Consider the following 8,210-nt stretch of genomic DNA (forward strand, 5'->3'; position numbering starts at 1 on the left):
GGCCAAAACAAGTCTCATGGCCAAGCCTGACTTCAACAGAGTGTGAAGAATAACCCTCCCGGGAAGCGCATTGCACAGACGCAGCTGGTCGGCTCCTTTCCCCCTGGCGCTTCTGCCCAGCTCTGGCGGACAAGTCTCGACCTCGTGCGCGCCCCTCCCCCCCGGGACCGCTCCCTCCCGCTTCTCGACGTAGTCGAAGATAAACAATAGTTGGCCGGCGAGCGCCGAGTGTGCATCCCGCTGCCGCATTCGGCGGGCTGCGTGGGACCGGCGGGATCTCGGCCAGCCTGCCATGGCGGGGCTGTACTCCCTGGGAGTGAGCGTCTTCTCAGACCAGGGCGGGAGGAAGTACATGGAGGACGTTACTCAGATCGTGGTGGAGCCCGAGCCCACGGCTGAAGAAGAACCCTCGCCGCGGCGGTCTCTCTCTCAGCCGTTGCCTCCGCAGCGGTCACCGCTGGCTTTTCCTGGCGGCGAAATCTCGGGGGAAGGCCCGGCGGTGGCAGCCCGAGAGGCTTGCGACGCGCCGCCGGACGCCGGGGCCTCGCCGGCTCCCGGCTGCTGCGGTCGCCGTCGTTCCTCAGTGGCCTTTTTCGCCGTGTGCGACGGGCACGGCGGGCGGGAGGCGGCACAGTTTGCCCGGGAGCACTTGTGGGGTTTCATCAAGAAGCAGAAGGGCTTCACCTCTTCCGAGCCGGCGAAGGTGTGCGCTGCCATCCGCAAAGGCTTCCTCGCTTGTCATCTCGCCATGTGGAAGAAACTGGCAGAATGGCCAAAGACTGTGACAGGTCTTCCCAGCACGTCAGGGACAACTGCCAGTGTGGTCGTCATACGGGGCCTGAAGATGTATGTGGCTCATGTGGGTGACTCAGGGGTGGTTCTTGGGATTCAGGATGACCCAAAGGATGATTTTGTCAGAGCTGTGGAGGTGACACAGGACCATAAGCCAGAACTTCCCAAGGAAAGAGAACGAATTGAAGGACTTGGTGGGAGCGTGATGAACAAGTCTGGGGTGAATCGTGTAGTTTGGAAACGACCTCGGCTCACTCACAGTGGACCTGTGAGAAGGAGCACAGTCATTGACCAGATTCCATTTCTGGCAGTAGCAAGAGCACTTGGTGATTTCTGGAGCTATGATTCCTTCAGTGGTGAGTTTGTGGTGTCACCTGAACCAGACACAAGTGTCCACACTCTTGATCCCCAGAAGCACAAGTATATTATCTTGGGGAGTGATGGTCTTTGGAATATGATTCCACCTCAAGATGCCATCTCAATGTGCCAGGACCAAGAGGAGATAAAATACCTGATGGGTGAGCATGGACAGTCTTGTGCCAAAATGCTTGTGAATCGAGCTCTAGGCCGCTGGAGGCAGCGTAGGCTTCGAGCGGATAATACTAGTGCCATAGTAATCTGCATCTCTCCAGGAGTGGGCACTCAGGGAGATTTCACCAATGGAGACGAGCTCTATCTGAACCTGACTGATAGCCCTTCCTATAATAGTCAAGAAACCTGCGTGATGACTCCTTCTCCATGTTCTACACCACCAGTCAAGTCACTGGAGGAGGACCCACGGCCAAGGCTGAACTCTAAGGACCACATACCTGCTCTTGTTCGTAGTAATGCCTTCTCAGAGAATTATTTAGAAGTCGCAGCTGAGATAGCTCGAGGGAATGTCCAGCCTGCGGTCATATCCTCAAAAGATCCAGAGCCACTTGAAGAAAATTGCACTAAAGCCCTGACTTTAAGGATACATGATTCTTTGAATAATAGCCTGTCAGTTGGCCTTGTGCCTACCAATTCAACAAACACCATCATGGACCAAAAAAACTTAGAGATGTCGATCCCAGGTCAAATGAAAGCTCAAGAAGTTGAAAGAACCCCTCCAACAAACTTCAAAAGGACATTAGAAGAATCCAACTCTGGCCCTCTTGTGAAGAAGCATAGACAAAATGGTTTAAGTTGAAGCAGCGGTGCTCAGCCTGCAAGCCTCCCCACAAACTCACGGCGAAAGAACTCTGTTAAACTTACCATGTGACGCAGACTTAGGGGCCAGAAGAAAATGGGAAATCCTTTACTTCACCAGCACAGAAAAACTGTTTGTGTTTGCTGAAATATATCTGGAATTTTTTTTTTCCAGACTTCTAAGAGGGCTTTATGAATTTAGTGCCGAAGCTGAACTTTTTTTAAGGGGACAAAATAAAAATAGTATACAGTTTGACTTTTTGGAATTCAACAGTTTTATCCTGGCCTTGTACTTGCTTGTATTATAAATGTGAATTTTGTAGATGTTAGGGTATAAGTTGCTATAAAATGTGTGTAAATTTGTATCCTTCACACAAACTCAGTCTCTTACACTGATACACAGTAAATGTAACAACAGGGCTAAAGGTTTAAAAAAAAATCAAAAGAATCTATTCGATTTTAGAAATACATTTAAACTTTTAAAAATGCTTATTAAGACATTTGTATAAGTCACGTGTGATGAAAGCTACACAACTTTTTAAAGTAAATTATGAAGCAAACTGGAAAAGTGATGTATTTTCATAGTGACCTGTGTTCCACTTAATGTTTCTTAGAGACAACTAGTGTCTTTTAAAAATTATTCTTTATTTCTGATTTCATAATTCAGAACTAAATTTTTCATAGAAGCAGAAGTGTTGAGCCATGCAAAAGCAGCTGGGTTTTAGTCTCCTTGTCCTAATTAAAATACTATGCAGTATCTCTTATTTCTTTCAGTAGCATTTTTTATAAACATTAATCATCAGATTTGCTCACCAAATCTTTGAAGTAGAAGGAGGTAGGTTTGCCTAAAAAGATGCCCTTCTCAATCATCCTGGACATTCAGTGGCATTAGTGGGTCTTAAAAGTAGTTATATCCTCTTCTAGGGTTCGCATAAAATATGTGAAGTTTTTCTTGCTATGTCAATAACATGGTGCTGCTAATTCCCAACATTTCTTAAATTATTTTATATATCCTATGGTTTTCATTGATTATATGGACATGTTTGTTCATCTAACAAAATCAGTGAACTGTTAAAAAAAAAAAAAAAAGAATAACCCTCCCACAGAGAGAATAAGTGACTCTTTGGTGAATGACAATATGAGCTCATTGCCCATGTGAGCGGTCCTCCCCACAGACAGTAAACTCCAGGACTGTTTGATACAAGTCAACTTTTCCATTCGAAGATTGACCAGAGGGCTTCCCTGGTGGCGCAGTGGTTGAGAGTCCGCCTGCCGATGCAGGGGACACGGGTTCGTGCCCGGGTCCGGGAAGATCCCACATGCCGCAGAGCGGCTGGGCCCGTGAACCATGGCCGCTGAGCCTGTGCGTCCGGAGCCTGTGCTCCGCAACGGGAGAGGCCACAACAGTGAGAGGCCCGCGTACCGCAAAAAAAATAAAGATCGACCAGAATTCAGGAATTGAGGGGAACCTACAGAGTGTCTCTCACATTTGATGAGGCCAACCCACCAGGTACTGGCTTTATCAGTTTTCTCTTTGACCGAGAAGCCCTGTGATCTGGCCATGTTGTGTGTACTTTCCTTCTTTGTCCCATTCTTCAGAATAGGATAGTCAGAGAGAAGACCTGTCCATCTTTGGCTTTGTTTAATAGAGCTTCTATTACTACTGAGCTATTGCAACAAATACTGACATTCTCATCTGGTCCCTCAACAGTCACTCAGAATGCCCTCCTAGCTCCTCCAAACTCAGGGACATTAATAAAACCTTGCTCAAATCTCCTCTACTTGCTGCCTAAGAAACAGAAACTTTCTCAGAAAAGGCTTTGAGTCATCCCTCACGATCAATTCAGATCCATCTACACAAGTCTTTAAGAATGAAGAAAAGTCCTTAAGAATTGAGGCAAAAGGTAGTATTGTTATTTGTTCTCTTCTCTTTTGTATTCTTTTCAGGACAAGATCAGTCACAAGGATGGGGAATTAGAGAGTTGGATGTCTGTGCTCAAATCATCATATTAAGTTAAACATTTCTGAGTGGTATTTTAAAATATAAAATTTAAATTGGTCGTACCATATCCCTATTGCCTACAAGTTGGTAGATGCAGTGAAATTTAGAAGGACGTAACCCACTTTCTAGCAATGTTAACAAATTTTGCTGTGTCAGTTCCCATTGTACTACAACACTCGATAAAGAAAAAATAAACTCCTAATTTTGTTATAATTACACAGGCTTTTCTGAGGTATCAATATGCCTGGAGCAAAAGCTTTATTAAAGTCAAATCCAGCAACGTGGTGCTCTCAGGACATTGTTTCAGGTATTATCTCAATAACCCTCCACCTTATAGTGTCCATTTGAGGGCTTCTCATCCATTCCAGTTGCTGGACTGGTGGTTGGTTCTCCTGGCATGGATGGCATGCAATGCAGATTCTATCACAGGGTGGCACAAGACTCAGGTGCCTAATTAGGTACCAGCATATTCTTGGCATTGGAAATATACTGAGGCATAGCCACTTCTCCTCACTAAACACTGTGTTGCTTAAAATTAATTCAATTTTTAGCAAGTCCAAGCAGCTATCAGCTTCTTGTCATACATGCCTATCTCAACAGTTGGCTCTGCTACATAAACGATCAGATCTTCACATACACACTCGTTTAGGTAACATCGATTGCCAGCCAGCATGGTTCTCTAGCCTTCTTCCCCATCGCCAGGCTCTGATAAATTCTAAAGTTGCTTCCCCCAACTTTTCTGTCTTTTGTTCCTATTATTTTCTGTAAGTGTCTGACTCCTCACCAGTAAGGCCTCTGAGTAAGATCTTCAGCTCTGAGTATGGAAGGGAAGACAGAGGCTGCGACTGGCCCTTCCAGGCTCCGTGTATGGAGCCAGGTCACGGGAGGTCTTTCAGCGGCAGGGCCAGGAGTAGTGAAGAGAGAGAAGCCTGGGATACCTACCTCAAGAACCTAGAGTGGGGCACAAAACAGCAATAGGGGTAGATGAAAAGCGAAAGTGGTGCAACCACGGTCACACGTGGAGACATACTCACTGAATTTGAATTCAAACCTCTCAGTAAACCCCCACGTATTCATTTGTAAAATTCTGACAATAGGACTTCCCTGGGGGTGCAGTGGTTAAGAATCCGCCTGCCAATGCAGGGGACACGGCAAGATCCCACAGGCTCCAGAGCAACTAAGCCTGTGCGACACGACTACTGAGTCTGAGCTCTAGAGCCCGTGAGCCACAACTACTGAGCCCTCGAGCCACAACTACTGAAGCCTGCGCACCTACAGCCTGTGCTCCGCAGCAAGAGAAGCCACCGCAATGAGAAGCCTGTGCACCGCAACGAGGAGTAGGCCCCACTCGCCGCAGCTAGAGAAAGCCCACGTGCAGGAACGAAGACCCAATACAGGCTAAATAAATAAATAAACAAACAAACATATTTATTTATTTATTTATGGGGAAAAAAATTGTGACAATAATAACCCCTTACTACAGAGAGCTATTATACCATTGAGATAAAGAATATAAACTCCACACAATAATACTTGGCTCATGTTAGGTGCTCAAGAAGATGTGGTGTACATATATATGAAATATGATGCAGCCATTCAAAAAATGAAATAATGCCATCTGCCACAAAATGGATGGATGCAGAGGTGATCAAACTAAGTGAACACAGTCAGACAAAGACAAATATCATAGGATAACACTTCTGGGTGGAATGTAAAAATTGATACAAATGACAACTTGACAAAACAGAAACAGGCTGGCAGACTTCAAAAAGACATTTATGTTTACCAAAGGGGAAAGGTGGGCAGGGGGGATAAATTAGGAGGTTGGCATTAACACACACACACACACACACACACACACACACATAAAATAGATCATCAACAGGGACCTACTATACAGAACAGGGAACTCTACTCAGCACTCTGTAATAACCTAAATGGGGAAAGAATTCGAAAAACAATAGACATATGGATATCTATGACTGCATCAAGTTGCTGTACACCTAAAACAAAAACAACATTGTAAATCAAGTCTACTCCAAGTTAAAGTAAAAGTTAAATGAAAAACAACACAAAAAAAAGTAAGGAAAGAAATGCCTACTCTGTTACCCTCAGGCCTAGTGACCTAAGCTGGTGTCACATCCCTGGAGCCTGAGCAGCCTTGGGTCCCATGGCTGGAGTACGCTGGTGCTGAGGGAGCCAGCGGGGAGGACGTGCCAACAAAGGAGCCCTGCCCGGACTCAGAGTGCCCCGTCCCCTCTAGATGGGACTACGATCACCAGGTCCAGGCAGGCCCTCCTACACCTAAGCCAAGCCTACTGCACCCCAAAGATGGTGGACCCTCTGGGCTCAAAGAGCGTTAACAAGGGACCTGGTCACCAGGTCCCCTAGTGGTAAGGTCCCCACCTGCAGCCTCCTTCCTTAGAGTAGCCCCATGTACGGACGACAGCACCCTCAGCAGAGTGGTTATGTAGGGATTGGCATCTGCCAGGGTAAGGGGGAAAAAGGAATGAGGCACAAGCCCTTGAGTCTTTGTGCTGGCACACTCCCCTCTCTTTTACAAGCCAGGAACACAACTTTCCCTAAGGCTCTGGTTGCCTGAGTCACCACACTGGAGCATGAAGAAATCCTGCCGCCTTGTGGCCGCTTCCTGTAACAACAGCTATAAACCCGCTGCTGCTGGGTACTTAATGTTCACAAGGCCTGAGGGGCGTTAGGTGATACCTGCCCTCAAGTAACGTGCTGGGGTAGGTCATCGAAGAAGAATTCAAAAATGGGAAGACTTTCCAGAAGCCCATTTCAAGAGATAACTTTTACTCACACTGTTTAAGGAAAAAAAAATAAAAGCACATGAAAAGATGCTCAACGTGGCTAATTATCAGAGAAACGCAAATGAAAATGACAACGAGCTATCACATCGCACCAGTCAGAATGGCCATCATCAAAATGTCTACAAACAATAAATGTTGGAGAGGGTGTGGAAAAAAGGGAACCCTCCTCGCTGTTGGTGAGAATGGAAATTGGTTAAGAGCCACTGTGAAGAACAGTATGGAGGTTCCTTAAAAAACTAAAACTAGAGCTACCAAATGATCCGGCAACCCCACTCCTGGGAGTATATCCACAGAAAATCCTATTTCAAAAAGACACATGGGGCTTCCCTGGTGGCGCAGTGGTTGAGAGTCCGCCTGCCGATGCAGGGGACATGGGTTCGTGCCCCGGTCTGGGAAGATCCCACATGCCGCGGAGTGGCTGGGTCCGTGAGCCATGGCCACTGAGCCTGCGTGTCCGGAGCCTGTGCTCCGCAACGGGAGAGGCCACAACAGTGAGAGGTCCGCGTACCGCAAAAAAAAAAGAAAAGAAATTAATGGTTACCAAAGGGGAAAGGTGAGCAGGAGGGATAAATCAGGAGGTTGGCATTAACATACACACACTCATATATATAGAAAATATATTATCAACAGGGACCCACTCTATAGCACAGGCAAGTCTACTCAGCACTCTGTAATAACCTAAATGGGGAAAGAATTCGAAAAGGAATTGTTATATTGATATGTATGACTGAATCAAGTTTCTGTACCCGTAAAACAAACACAACAGTGTAAATCAACTCTACTCCAATATAACCTAAAAGTTAAATTAGAAACAAACAATCAAAAAAGAAGAAGAAGAAGAAGGAAAGAAATGCCTCCTATGTTCCCCTCAGGCCTGGTAACCTAAGCTAATGTCACATCCCTGGAGCCTGCGCAGGCTTGGGTCCCAAGGATGGAGGGTCCTGGGGCTGAGGGAGCTGGGCAGGATGTGCCAGCAAATGAGCTCCCACTGGTCCTGTAGTGCCTGGTCCCCTCTGCATGGGACCACCATCACCAGATCCAGGCGGGCCCTCCTACAGCTTAACCAAGCCTAGTGCACCCAAAGGATGGTGGGCCCGCTGGCCTCGAAGAGCTTTGACAAGTCACCTAGTCTCCAAGTCTCCTAGCAGTAAGGTCCCCACCTCCAGCCTCCTTCCTTAGAGTCGCCCCATGTACAATGACGCACCCTCAGCAGAACGGTTTTGCAGGAGTTGACGTCTGCCTGGGTAGGTGAAGGGTAAGCGGGAATCTAATAATTGGTACAAATGAACTACTTGACAAGCTCAAAACAGACTCACAGATTTAAAAAAGAAACTTATGCTTACCAAAGCGGAAAGGTGGGCAGGTGGGATATATTAGGAGGTTTGGATTAACATATACACATTAATATACATATA

General features: G+C 46.5%; 1 pseudogene; it reads left to right on the forward strand.

Annotated features, from left to right (window-relative positions):
• The first annotated feature begins 292 nt into the window (after window positions 1–292).
• On the forward strand, window positions 293–2,110 carry LOC132497464 (protein phosphatase 1D-like; annotated as a pseudogene).
• Window positions 2,111–8,210: the final 6,100 nt, after the last annotated feature.

The sequence above is a fragment of the Mesoplodon densirostris genome, chromosome 10, assembly GCF_025265405.1.
Source record: "Mesoplodon densirostris isolate mMesDen1 chromosome 10, mMesDen1 primary haplotype, whole genome shotgun sequence".
Classification (NCBI taxonomy): Eukaryota; Metazoa; Chordata; class Mammalia; order Artiodactyla; family Ziphiidae; genus Mesoplodon; species Mesoplodon densirostris.